Raw genomic sequence first — 12,493 nt, forward strand, 5'->3', positions numbered from 1 at the left:
GTGTAAAATCAACGCACTGTGGAGCCTACCTGTCACACGTGAGAACGTCACACAAATTGAATCAGGTGAAGCAATAGCAAGTTTTTTTTTTAGGGCACTGACTTGTAATTTAATTGCACATGTGCGAAGCAAGAAGTTGCACAGCACATGACAAGATAAATTTAAGAAAAAAAGTATTGCTGTTATCTTAAGATAATTTGAGCCACAAAGACGTTTTGTTAGAGTTGTAGCCCTCTGATTTTAACTACATACGACAGAGACTTCTTGATCAATTTCGGGACGAGAGCTAATGTGTATCTCTTTCGAAAGACACACCAGAACAAAAACGATCTATTGGCAGCACGTTTTATTTTTGTCCATCCATGGGTTTTCGAAGGATAAACATCATATTTACCGCAGGGGAATATATAGAACGAACGCAAAGGGTGAAGTGAATTTGGTTTGGTTAACAGACCACGTAAACGTGCGTATACAGAGAGAGCAAGGGGCTTGGGTAGGTGGGGGGGGGGTGGCATAATCATTTAGAAGGAGGGTGATTGCAAAGTCTGTTCCATGCATTTATTTGGAGAGAGGGCGGGTGCAGCCAAGCTATGCCACCCTTCTCCTGAAGGGCAACCCAGTGGATGCTTATAACAGACTTGTTAGCTGTTCTACAGCGTAGTACGAAGTAAGGGTGGCAATAATGAATAGAAAGGAAAAATGTGTTCATACGCTACAGTTATCTCGTTCAGTACTATTTGCTTAGATGTGAGAAATCGCTGATGGACGCGCCGACTGTTTTTACTAAACCAGGTTATGCGCAATGTGCACAGGCTTCAAAGGGGGCCATGACAGAATTGTATTGTGTCACGAGGCACAAAATAGGGCTTACGATGGTTCTTTTGTGAAAGCATGTTTACAGTTGAAAGACAGAGAAAAGATTAGGAGGAAACTGATCGCCAACCCGATTGCTTAAACGCTTCATGAAAGAGGAATTTGCCGAAGGAGCAGTACAATCACGGGCTGAGTCATATACTCGAGCCAGTATTATCACTCGCGTGAGTCATATACACGAAATCAAATCAAATAGAAAGCAAGAGATATAAGTAAGCTGTCAGGGTGGTGCTTTCTTTTTAGGTCTCTGTAAGCGAGTCTGACTTCCATATAAAGAAGCTATATTGTTTAGAAAATAACTTCATCTACATGTGTGGTTGAATGAGCTGTGTGTTTATCAGTGTACATACAATCATCACCCATCAACTCGAGCAGCATGTCAGGAGAACATCTTCAGCTTTTCAATAATATATTCTGACGTCATTTTGATAAAGAACACGAGCTGCTCACATTCGTCAATGCATCTCCATTTGCAACGATCACGGAGCCACGACGCAAAACATGTAATGTGCTTGGAAGCACGTAGTTGCGCTGCCATCGCCATCTTGAAATACGCTGACGCAGTTGACGTGCCTGGTCAGTCACCGAGAATGACGAATCGCATGGTCACCAATCGCCACCTATGCATTACCCTTAACGGCGTCTCTTTTGATGGATGTCTGCGTGTGTTCGTAACTGTTTAGAAGCTCTTGACGAATCTTTACGGGCTGTGTTGAGTTTAGGGCTCAAATTTCTGCAGCTGGAGTCAACACGTCCACTCATGAAGCGGCTGAACAATATAAAGGTTTCTATGAGACTATATGGCTTGCCCTTGAGTTAGGTGGAGGTGCAGCGCTGCGCTCTTATTACCTTTCTTGCTTTGTAAAGGCTAGATTACGGTCACCCACTCTGCCGCCCTTGTACTTTTTTTCTCTTTTTTGTCATATATCGGAAGCACGTGGTCTAATATGGGGGATCATGCGTCTATATGAATATCAGTGTGAGAAGAGCGAAAGTTGAACCGGATAGATATCCCGAACTGAGAGCGCAAAATATCTCGTGCTTACTACGTGGATTCCTTGTGTACACCTTCTCTATACTCTCACGTGGAAAGGACTGCCTAGCAAAAAAAAGTACTAAAACTTCCGTTCGCACATACGCAGATGAAGTACGTTCACTGTTCATCTGAACACCGATAAATACGCCCAGCTTTAACAGACGTATCAACCTTTTTGTGCTATCACTCGAAAATATGTCTTCTATGTACATTTCTTTTTTTTTTTCAGCGGTAATCTGAATTCCACATAGCGAAGCCTTCTTTTCGTTCCTGAAACAAAGCGTAGCCTAAATAACCCACTTAGAGAGCGTGTACACGAGTTTTCCAGTGGTCAGCATAAGGCCAGGTGGTGTTTCTAAGATGAATAAAATTAAAAGCTCCAAAAAGTATTCCTAACACTTTCGTTCCCATTCAAACAAAACTTAAGTGTCCTCCGTTTGAAATCAACCGATGGCTGAGCAAATGAGCTGTCGACCGCTGAACGAGGAAAGGCGGTACTAAACTGTTGTGTCGTCTCCATTCAAAGAGCATAGACCATTTCTAAGGCATCAATATTTATACCTAAATAAAGGCTGGACTTTGTGTGAACAGCGTTAGCGACATAACCTCCATTCGAAGTTGAATCATCCTTCTCTAAGGCTGCTCTGAGCTTGGCAAAGTGCCTGTGTCACCATCATCAAACAATCCTACGTAAGGACGGCGGCTTGTCTCGGCTAGCGTATATAGTTCTTAAGGACCCAGACGCTCGTTCGAAATGATCGAGGGAAGGCTGAGAATAAAGAAAAAGAAATAAAGACACTACAGAAACATCGGAGGCCCGCAGCACTAGAGCTACGGTCCAGAGCTAACGCAGTAACGACGCTCTCGAAGTGAGGTCGCACCTCAAGTGCGTTACCCGCGTGCACAGCATTCGGTGACGCCCTGGCTCCTGCAGGGCGACTCAAATCACCCCGCGTGGGCGTATGGGTGCGCCGGTCAAGAAGTAGGAACCCGAACCCTAGCCGAGAAAGTGCTCAGGCCGATCTCCTCATACGCAATCCGAGATCTGTCCATTCTATTTATGTTTATCTTCTCTGGTGTCTGCATCGGTATTATTTCTTATTTCTTTTTTTAGTACCAAGAGCTGCGTGATGCTTGGACTAACCTGTGACGTAAAGAAGGAATAGCAAAGAAAAAGAAAGAACAAGAGAGATAGAGAGGGAAAAAATACACGAAAGGTAGCCTCTTTTTACGATCCTCATCAGGCTGTGACAACAGTTAACTTTCGTCGCCCTTAAGGAGAAGGAAAGAGATGGTAAGAGAGTGGTGTGTGAAAAGGTAAATAGATAAATGTGAGATGAGAGCAAATCAACAGGGAAAGGAAGAGGAGAGTAAAAGCGCGATAAGCAGGGCAGCATCAACTTTACGGAGAACCGTACCGGCACGCCGGCATCGAAGGCAGCGCTGATGCGGTCAGCGAGAGTTTGCCCGACCACTCGGCTGACGCCATCGTGACCTTTTCCGTCAATTCGCTCCCTCACGTGATGACTCACAGAATCGCGCCCGCATCGAAGAAGGCGAAGGCTTATACGGATTAAACTTGCGCCGATACTAAGGATCGCTGCACTCTCTTTTCTTTTTTTTTTGACAGATTTCGGGAGCCCCCTATCCGCCTAAATTTTGTTTTCTTACTACAATGAGGTCGAAGGTAAAGTGGCTTTAATGTCGCCGCTGTGTACAACAACGCATGGCAGATGCACTGCAAGCTGGCCGTGTTCTCTTTATGGAACTTAACAATATTTCGCGATAGTTAACAACAGGTAGTGATACTTAACACTGCCCCCCCCCCCCCCTTAGCCACTCCAGAGCAGGAATACGCGGTATGCATACTAACCTGAACAAACGAAACATTCACGCAGTTTCGTGTGGAAATAATGCTTCAACGTTACGATGAATGTGATTTTCGTGGGCTCGGTTAAACACTTGCCACTTGTGTGAGAATATTATATATATATATATATATATATATATATATATATATATATATATATATATCGAAACGTTCAATAAAGACTTCCGTGTTGTGTTAACGCGAATGAGGCTAAGAACATTGTGCATGCCACTTGTACATGGGCTTTCAGAAGGTAAAGGCCTTTCAACACCCACATTGATCTATACGGACAGTTTGCAGTACTAATCTATAGCAAGGCGCTAACCAAGCCACCATCACAGCAACGGGGCACGTACGCACGCTTACCACAGCCTGACATTTAGCGAGACGCGCTCGCAGTGATAATCATTAACTGCGGGATTTGACCCGCATGGCGCTCGAGGCTCTAAATCGAGTATTACCAGGGTGAAACGGCCGAAGAACGTGACGCTGAGTTTCACGAACGCAAATATCGCTCGAAATGCATCTCATGCGCGTTTTCCGTCGGGCTGATTACAACGACAGTTTCAATCGTTTTAGACGCATATACAAACGCTTCATACGGATATTGAAAGGATAAGATCTGCGCAAACATGATCGCGCTTATCTGACAATGCCACTTTATGCAGCGCAACAAAGAATGCAGATTACAAGTGTGTGTTTGGAGCATCAGGAAACTCGGAAAGCGTCCCATTTGGTTGTTGTTGTTGTTCTTTTTGTGATTCTGTTTTTTTTATTTACGAGGCCCACTTGGTTTCAGGCTGTTGCAGATAGAGATAAGGCCATTTGTTTCCGCCGCACAGATACTGTTCACGCACCCTCCCACGGAAGTGCAAATGCCGCATAAAGAACCAACGCTCACGTCAACGCGCGTTTGAATTTCAATTTGCTTTTCTAGAAATACTTTCCCTAATACCTCGAATGTGAAGGAGGCGTTACTGAAGATTTGAAAATTTACTGGCAACTTAAAGTAAAAAAAACATGACAATGCACGACGCGTGGGTTCATCGGAATAAAACTTTTACTGCAGCATGGCGTTCAATCTTGCTTGACGCTAATAAAAGAGCACAGCTTCTCTCATAATGGTGTGCATGCACGGTCTCGTCCAAGCGATAATTACACGTCCACTTCTGTGTGACCGTGGATGTTCTCGGCTGCTGGATGCTTTGTCGTTGGTTCGAGTTCAGCCGAAAGGCTCACATTTCAATGCATTTTCAAGAAACCCAGGTGGTCGTTACTTAATGAATCTGCCACTACCGCATTCTTTATATTCATTTCGTAGGCGTGGCGCGTAAAACCCCCGATATTATTTTTGAGTAGTAATGACAAAGATGATGATGGAACTGGGTGAGTGGAGCGAAGATGGTTTCGAACGGCATACTTCGGGGGGGGGGGGGGGGCTGATCTGGAATTGTCACAGCCTGAATAGCTCATCAGCTATTCGCTACAAATTTCCGAATTCTATTGCATTCCGCCAATTCATATAAATGTTCGAACGGTTCGGAATAATTTCCACACGGCAGCAAAGGAGCAGACGCAGTGCTAAGCTGAAGCACCGTACGACAAGCTTTCACTTGCACCGTAAAAAAATGAAATGAAGTTTTTACTCAACTCGAATACCATCCCATAAGGTTTCTTCTGTCCTTTCTTACAAAAGTGAGAAAGGCAGCTACGACGCTAGGTTTTTGTTTGCTTCATCGTTTTCTTTTTCAGACCTCGCAAGTAGATAAGTTTCGACAAACGAAAGATAAGAACGCGATGCATCTCGAAAGTCATTTTAGCAGTTCCTCGAACATGCTGCGAGATCAGAGCAAACTCGCTAGCAACCTCTGCCACGCGTCATCTACGCACTTGACCGCCGCGTGCCCGCTGTGAAGAAAAAATAATGTTGAGATCAAGGTTCCAATCCATTTCGGAGCAATCTCCTACAGACATCGGCGTATACGAGCGCTAGTGGAGAAAGCAATACACACAGAGGCCTATACGGAGAGAGAAGTAGCTGGTCATCGAGAGAAAAACAAAATCGGTATAGAGAAATCGCCACCGTCCTTTCGAGTGGCTTTTACGTTGACCCTTCCATGACGTTGCCACCGCGTATGGCGACACATCGCTTAATGTCAACGCGCCGCCTATACGTTTCCGGATTTCGCTTATAAATGTAGCTGCCCTATCGAGCTCGAGATAGTTTCCACAATGCGGAGGTGCGATGTGTTACAAGTCGTTCGGTCGTGAAAGGTGGCAGCACTGCACTTAGTGGGCTCCCATCTTGCCTATTGCGACGTTCCAGATTTCGAACGTAGCAAGTTATCGCACATGCGATGAGAGGCCAAACGCACCTATACATGCTGCAATTTAGGAGCTAGCTCTAACTCGATTTGTGAATAAGTCAGCGATTCATTTCTAGTTTGCTAACCTTTGCTCTGACCCATCAGTACCTGCAATCGATCACTCTCAGCGCAGAAAAAAAAATAATAATAATGGCCTGGAAGCTCCGTATGAACAAACATTGAAAAGCCAAGTTTTCCTACCTTACATAAAGATGTAAAACACAGACAAGATAGCATTCGTATTGCCGCGACAGCGTTCAAACGCCCCGCCCCGGTGCTCTAGTGGCTCATGGACTCGGCTGCTGACTCGCAGGTCACGGGATCGAATCCCGGCTTCAATGGACACGAAAATACTGTAGGCCCGTGTGTTCAGACTTGGGTGCACGTTAAAGAACCCCAGGTGGTCGAAATTTCCGGAGCTTTCCACTATGGCGTCTCTCATAATCATATGGTAGTTTTGAGACGTTAAACGCCACATATTACGTGAAGCATCATCATCATCATCATCATCATCATCAGCCTGACTACGTCCACTGCAGTACAAAGGCCTCTCCCATGTTCCGCCAGTTAACCCGGTCCTGTGCTTGCTGCTGCCAATTTATACCCGCAAACTTCTTAATTTCATCAGCCCACCTAACCTTCTGTCTCCCCATAACCCGCTTGCCTTCTCTGGGAATCCAGTTAGTTTACCCTTGATTACCAGCGGTTATCCTGTCTACGCGATACATGCCCGGCCTATGTCCATTTCCTCTTCTTAGTTTCAACTATGATATCCTTAACCCCCGTTTGTTCCCTAATCCATTCTGCTCTCTTCTTGTCGCTTAAGATTACACCTACCATTTTTCTTTCCATTGCTCACTGAGTCATCCTCACTTTAAGCTGAACCCTCTTTGTAAGTCTTCAGGTTTGTGCTCCGTAGCTAAGTACCGGCAAGATACAGCTGTTATATACCTTTTTCCTGAGAGATAGTGGCAATCTGCCTGTCATAATTTGAGAGTGCTTGCCAAATGTGCTTCAGCCTATTCTTATTCTTCTTGTTACTCCAATCTCGTGGTTCGGCTCCGCGGTTATTACCTGCCCTAAGCAGACATAAACTTTTACAACTTGAAGTGCACTAAGACCTATCTCGAAGCACTGCTCTCTTCCGAGTCAAGTGAAGCGATAGCGTTCAAAAGCTCGTTTCGCAAAAAATAAGGCATTGGTGTCATTGGTTGTGAGCGAGAACCACCTTGCCCGTGAGCGTAAAATAAAGAAAAACAAATAAAATAAATAAATATTCTATTTGAAGTGAGAATTGAACCCAGTCCGTGTGTATGGTATGCAAGTGTTCTGCCAAGTAGCCATGCCGATGCCCCGCCACGGTGGTCTAGTGGCTAAGGTACTCGGCTGCTGACCCGCAGGTCACGGGTTCGATTCCCGGCTGCGGCGGCTGCATTTCCGATGGAGGCGGAAATGTTGTAGGCCCGTGTGCTCAGATTTGGGCGCACGTTAAAGAACCCCAGGTGGTCAAAATTTCCGGAGCCCTCCACTACGGCGTCTCTCATAATCATATGGTGGTTTTGGGACGTTAAACCTCACATATCAATCAAGTAGCCATGCCGGTGCGTGAAGATTTGTTAAAAAAACACTACATGAATGTCATGTAGCAGAATGTGACTTCCTAGCGCACGTAATAGTATTGCGTGGCGGTGCTCAGATTTGGGTGCACGTTAAAAAAAAACAGGTGGTCTGAAATTCCAGAGCCCTCCACTACGGCGGCTCTTATAATCATACAGTGGTTTTAGGCCATTAAACCCCACATATCAATATTGCGCGGCAGAATCCTAAAATTGAACCAGGCTTACAAACATGAGACTTGTTCAACGAGTGGCTGAATTTAAGCTGCCCACCGATTACAAGGTGTGCAGTTGCGCAAGTGCGCGTGGCTCCTTATGGATAAATAGTAGGTACTTCACCAATCATAAAGCATTGGGCACTTCGGAACTCTGAATCTGGTAGAAATCATAGGAAAATTTAAACGATTAATGTTACGTGCACAAACGTTTTTTTTTTTCTTGTGCCTTGGTTGAAGACAATGCACACGAGGCAAACTTGTTCGAGTTCAGTGCAGCGCCCTTTACTTAGCAGATGCACATGTAGGCCAGAACTTCAGGACGAAATCTCGGCCGTCCATCACGCCTGTGACACAGCCGTCAAGTTAGACCTGCCGTTACTCACGTGGGAGTAGCCGCGAGAAGCAGTAGCTGTAGGAGTAGTATCAGAACTTTATTATAATAAAGTTGTTCTCACTCACTCACGGGGTTCATTCAATTAGGCTATCGCGTTTTACTCTTGAAGGCAAATCCCAAACATCCTCATAGGCTTTCTAATAGCTTCTACTGCTTAAGGTGAGTGAGCTATTTATAACACTCCATGTGAGCAATTCGTACAAGTTTGTCGCGTTTAAGCACCTTTTTCAACGCCCTAGTTTCGTCAAAGCAAAACTTATAAAAGAGAGATTTCTGTTAGGTAGTGCAGAAAACACGGTATGAAGACACGGTGGTCTTCTTTGTTGTATCGACCTGTTTTTTCGTACTCATTTACAAATTTCTTTCGAAGGTGCTTCCGTGTTATCAAAACTAATGAAATTTGTTCGCCAGCATACACTGACAATGCCAACTGCGGCGCCCGTTAGTGCAAGCGGCCCTGCCCTTTACCGTCTGATTTTACAAAACACACACACACACACACACAACACACACGCACGCACGCACGCACGCACGCACACACACACACACACACACACACACACACACACACACACACACACACACACACACACACACAAGACCTTGTAAGGGCATCCTTAAACCTCACAACGTCACCCCGTAAAAATGCACTGTCGACCGCCGCGAAAAATCCCGAGGCCGCTGACCGGTTATCGCACTCCTCTGATGAAGCGGTGAGAGTTTACAGAGCGAAACATGCCTTGAAGGCGGCTTTGTGCGGACAAGCCGGCTCCGCGCAGATTTCTTTGTGCGGCGCAACAAGCAGAAGGGCGCAACCGTAAGCGCTATACATAAGCTGGTACAAAAAGTTCAATACTCACGAAAAAACAGCTGTGACTGCAGCGCTGGCGCAGGAAAAGCGAGTTGGTTCCACGGGGTGGCAGCAGTGCAGCTTCATTGATTTCTGAAGGGTGGCCCTCGCGAAGCAGACGATGCGGGAGGGGAGCTTGTTAGGCCCTCCGGAACAAACCAGAAGAAGCCTGACCCGGGGACTTGTCCCTCCGGCGAGCGCTCGCCCAGTCACCGAGGACGCGTTGCCAAAGGGGGGAGTGTCCCGCTATCTCGGCTTTGCTTCTTCCGTTGTCCTCTGCAAGCCGAAAACCGGCTGCTCAGAAAACACGACCCGCAGTTTCGGTTCGTTCATTGCTTCTTCATAGGCTTTCTCGTCCGCTCTCGCATCGTGATGCAATAGGTGCGGGCTGTACACAGTTCTCTAGCGAATCGTATACAATCGACGCACGCTCCGGTACTTTTAGTCGACGCGTTAATGGTCTCCTCTATCTCTTTTATCTCTTTTTAAGCCCACGCTGCTCATGGACAATGTCAACTTTGATAACAACTCCATTTTCTAAAAGGTGCCGAGGTCGACTTAAACATAAACGACAGAATTTAGTGTTCTGCTCTACCGATAATGATGCTGCGCTTCCCAAGAATCGGTGCGGATATTCACTCATACAGATTTACTTGTTTTGCCCGAAGACGGTGATGCAATAGACTTTTTCCTGTCAGGGTGGAGCATTGAGTGATATTTTTTTTTTCTAAATCTGTACATCGAAATGCAAGTGGAATAAAAAAAGATAAAGGAAGAAAGTTGCACAAGCTGAAATACGGGCAGCGTTCATTTAATATTGACATCTGGGGCCTAATGTCCCAAAACCACCGTATGGTTATCAGGGCCACCGTTGTGGAGCGCTCCAGATACTTTGACCACCTGGTGTTCTTTAACATGTACCAAAATTTATATATACAGGGTTCTAAAACATTCTTGCCTCCATCGAAAATGCAGCCGCCGTGGCCGGGATTCGATCAAATGACCTGCGGGTAAGCAGTCGAGTGCCATTACCAATGGAGCACCATGGTGAGGCATAGTTCATTTTGCATTCGATAAGATTCGCAGAGCTGTGAACTATCAAAGCTTCACAGTACCCGGCCATACGCTACCCTGAGTCTGTATTAATTCGCGAGATACGAAAAATCCTGTTTTATTAGGGCGAAAGCTTTGAATGCCTCACCGAACGCGAAACTTTAAATGGCGGAGTCGGCGTGGTGCGAAAAATTCATAACGTGGTGACGTCGTCATACGACGTCACGATTACGTCACGAAATGTAATATTTGGTCTTCATGATGACGTCATATAGGTTTGTAAATATGGTTGATTCGACCAATTAGTAATTTATTGTACTTTAAATACAAGAAAGCCACTTCAACAGTGGCTTAAAAAGGCCAATGCGCTAGTTGTTGTCTTCCCAAGTCTCTGTTTAAGTTCCACGCTCATACTTCAAGTGTAATAGTGACGTCACGTGATGTACCATCACATGATCACGTCATCACGTGATATCGTTGCTTGGTTCAATGTGGTCTGATCATGGTGGCAACGTAAAACCAGGTGAGGTGCATGCGGTCTTTGAGGCAGCGCAGAACCACGAATGAAAAAAGGTTTCCAATGGTGGCGGGGCGGGATCAATTGATTTTTAGAAGAGGAAGAAGACGGCTTCGCCTTTGAGTTGCCTTCATTGAATACAAAATTGACCTTGTGAGTTTCTTGCCTGACATGTTTTAGGCCTTGCGAGTAACTTTGCGCCAGCTAAATGCTCATGTTGCCCGACAAAATGTAGTGTTTTATGAAGACATGCGTAATAATAATAATAATAATAATAATAATATTGATAATAATAATAATAATAATAATAATAATAATAATAATAATAATAATAACAATAATAATAATAATAATAATAATAATAATAATAATAATAATAATAATAATAATAATAATAATAATAATTGAACAAGAATCAAGTGTCCGCTTCTTCCGCATGACACTTTGTCCCGCGAGAGCGCTCCGCTTCATCTTGTCTAAAATGCTCGATTTCATCCCTGTCATGATGTACGAGAGCCCTCTTGCCCAAGATAATGCCAAGGCAACGACACCTCTTTTTGAAAAAAAAAGACTATGCTTTTCGCACTGTTATTGTCATAGTGTTATTGTTCATGCAATTTATTTGTCTACGCAACGAAATCGAACGCTTGAAAAGACAGAACAAAACAAGTGAATGAATGCATCAGAACATTACCATGTATGCTTGCCTTGTGACGTAATGCAATATCTAATGGCACAATAAATAAGAATGATACCTATGATTTTACGACCCATAAGCATGACAAGATCATGGGAGACGCCATAATGGAGGACTCCAGAAATGTCGACCACTTTAGTGTTCGTTAACACGCACTTACATCGCGTGGTATACAGACCTCTGGTATTTCCCCTTCGTCAAAATGTGACCGCCGCCGCCGGGATCAAATCTCCGACCTTCGGGTAAGCATTTGGGGGAGGGGGGGGGGTGACAATGAATGAAGCTAGTGAAAAGACGACAGCACTGAATGTGTGTACCCACAAATGCGGCTGTGATGCTTGTATTCGTTATAGTGGGTTTGTCCTATGGTTTATTTCGCTAAAGAGTCCCCCAATCTCTTGAATGTCACCACCAAGTACAAAATCATGTTCGGACACTCCTCCTCACTAATTTTTATAATATAAATTCACCAACAGGGCAATTAAATATTTAGTTTTCTGTTTGCACGTTTCCACAGCTGCTGTGAATGCTCTCAAAAGTCCAAGAGAAATCGTTCCAACAACAAGCAAGTAGGGTAAAAAAAATCTGAATTCATTAATAGTCTCTTGTATGATTGTACACTGCGCTGCTTCTTCGCGTATGGACCTATTACTAAAGAAAAAAAAAACGTTCGTGAACAAGAGCAGAATTGCATGGCTCTTGACTCGCATCAATTTAACTTGTTGCTGAACATTTGGCCCCTCGCGTAACTAGTGAATACTTTATGCACAAACGTCTTCACACAGTCACTCAGAATGATTGCTTTTCGCTGCTAATGCTGCATACTAGCTTTTGCTTCACAATCGTTTCGAGACTTTTTTTCGTTATAGCGAGATATTGATTAGAATTTCTTCGTTTTTATAATAAATGCCTAAAGCCACCCTAGTATATGCGCATGCATAACTACACCAGTTCCCGCGTAGTAAGCGCATTCCGTCGCGTATGATGATGCCCCGAGGTTGTT

The 12,493-nt window shown here is 44.6% G+C and overlaps 2 protein-coding genes across 2 annotated transcripts in view; one reads left to right on the forward strand and one right to left on the reverse strand.

Annotated features, from left to right (window-relative positions):
• Positions 1-9,495, reverse strand: part of LOC119172191 (beta-mannosidase) — a 236,281-nt gene extending 226,786 nt beyond the window's left edge. The window contains exon 1 of the mRNA XM_075893283.1: positions 9,234-9,495. The gene's annotated coding sequence lies outside the window, so the exon portion shown is untranslated. The remainder of the gene's footprint in view (positions 1-9,233) is intronic.
• The window catches only part of LOC119172190 (uncharacterized), a 168,861-nt gene that overhangs the window by 86,529 nt on the left and 69,839 nt on the right, over positions 1-12,493 (forward strand). The window lies entirely within an intron of this gene.

This window comes from Rhipicephalus microplus, chromosome 4 (assembly GCF_043290135.1).
Source record: "Rhipicephalus microplus isolate Deutch F79 chromosome 4, USDA_Rmic, whole genome shotgun sequence".
NCBI lineage: Eukaryota > Metazoa > Arthropoda > Arachnida > Ixodida > Ixodidae > Rhipicephalus > Rhipicephalus microplus.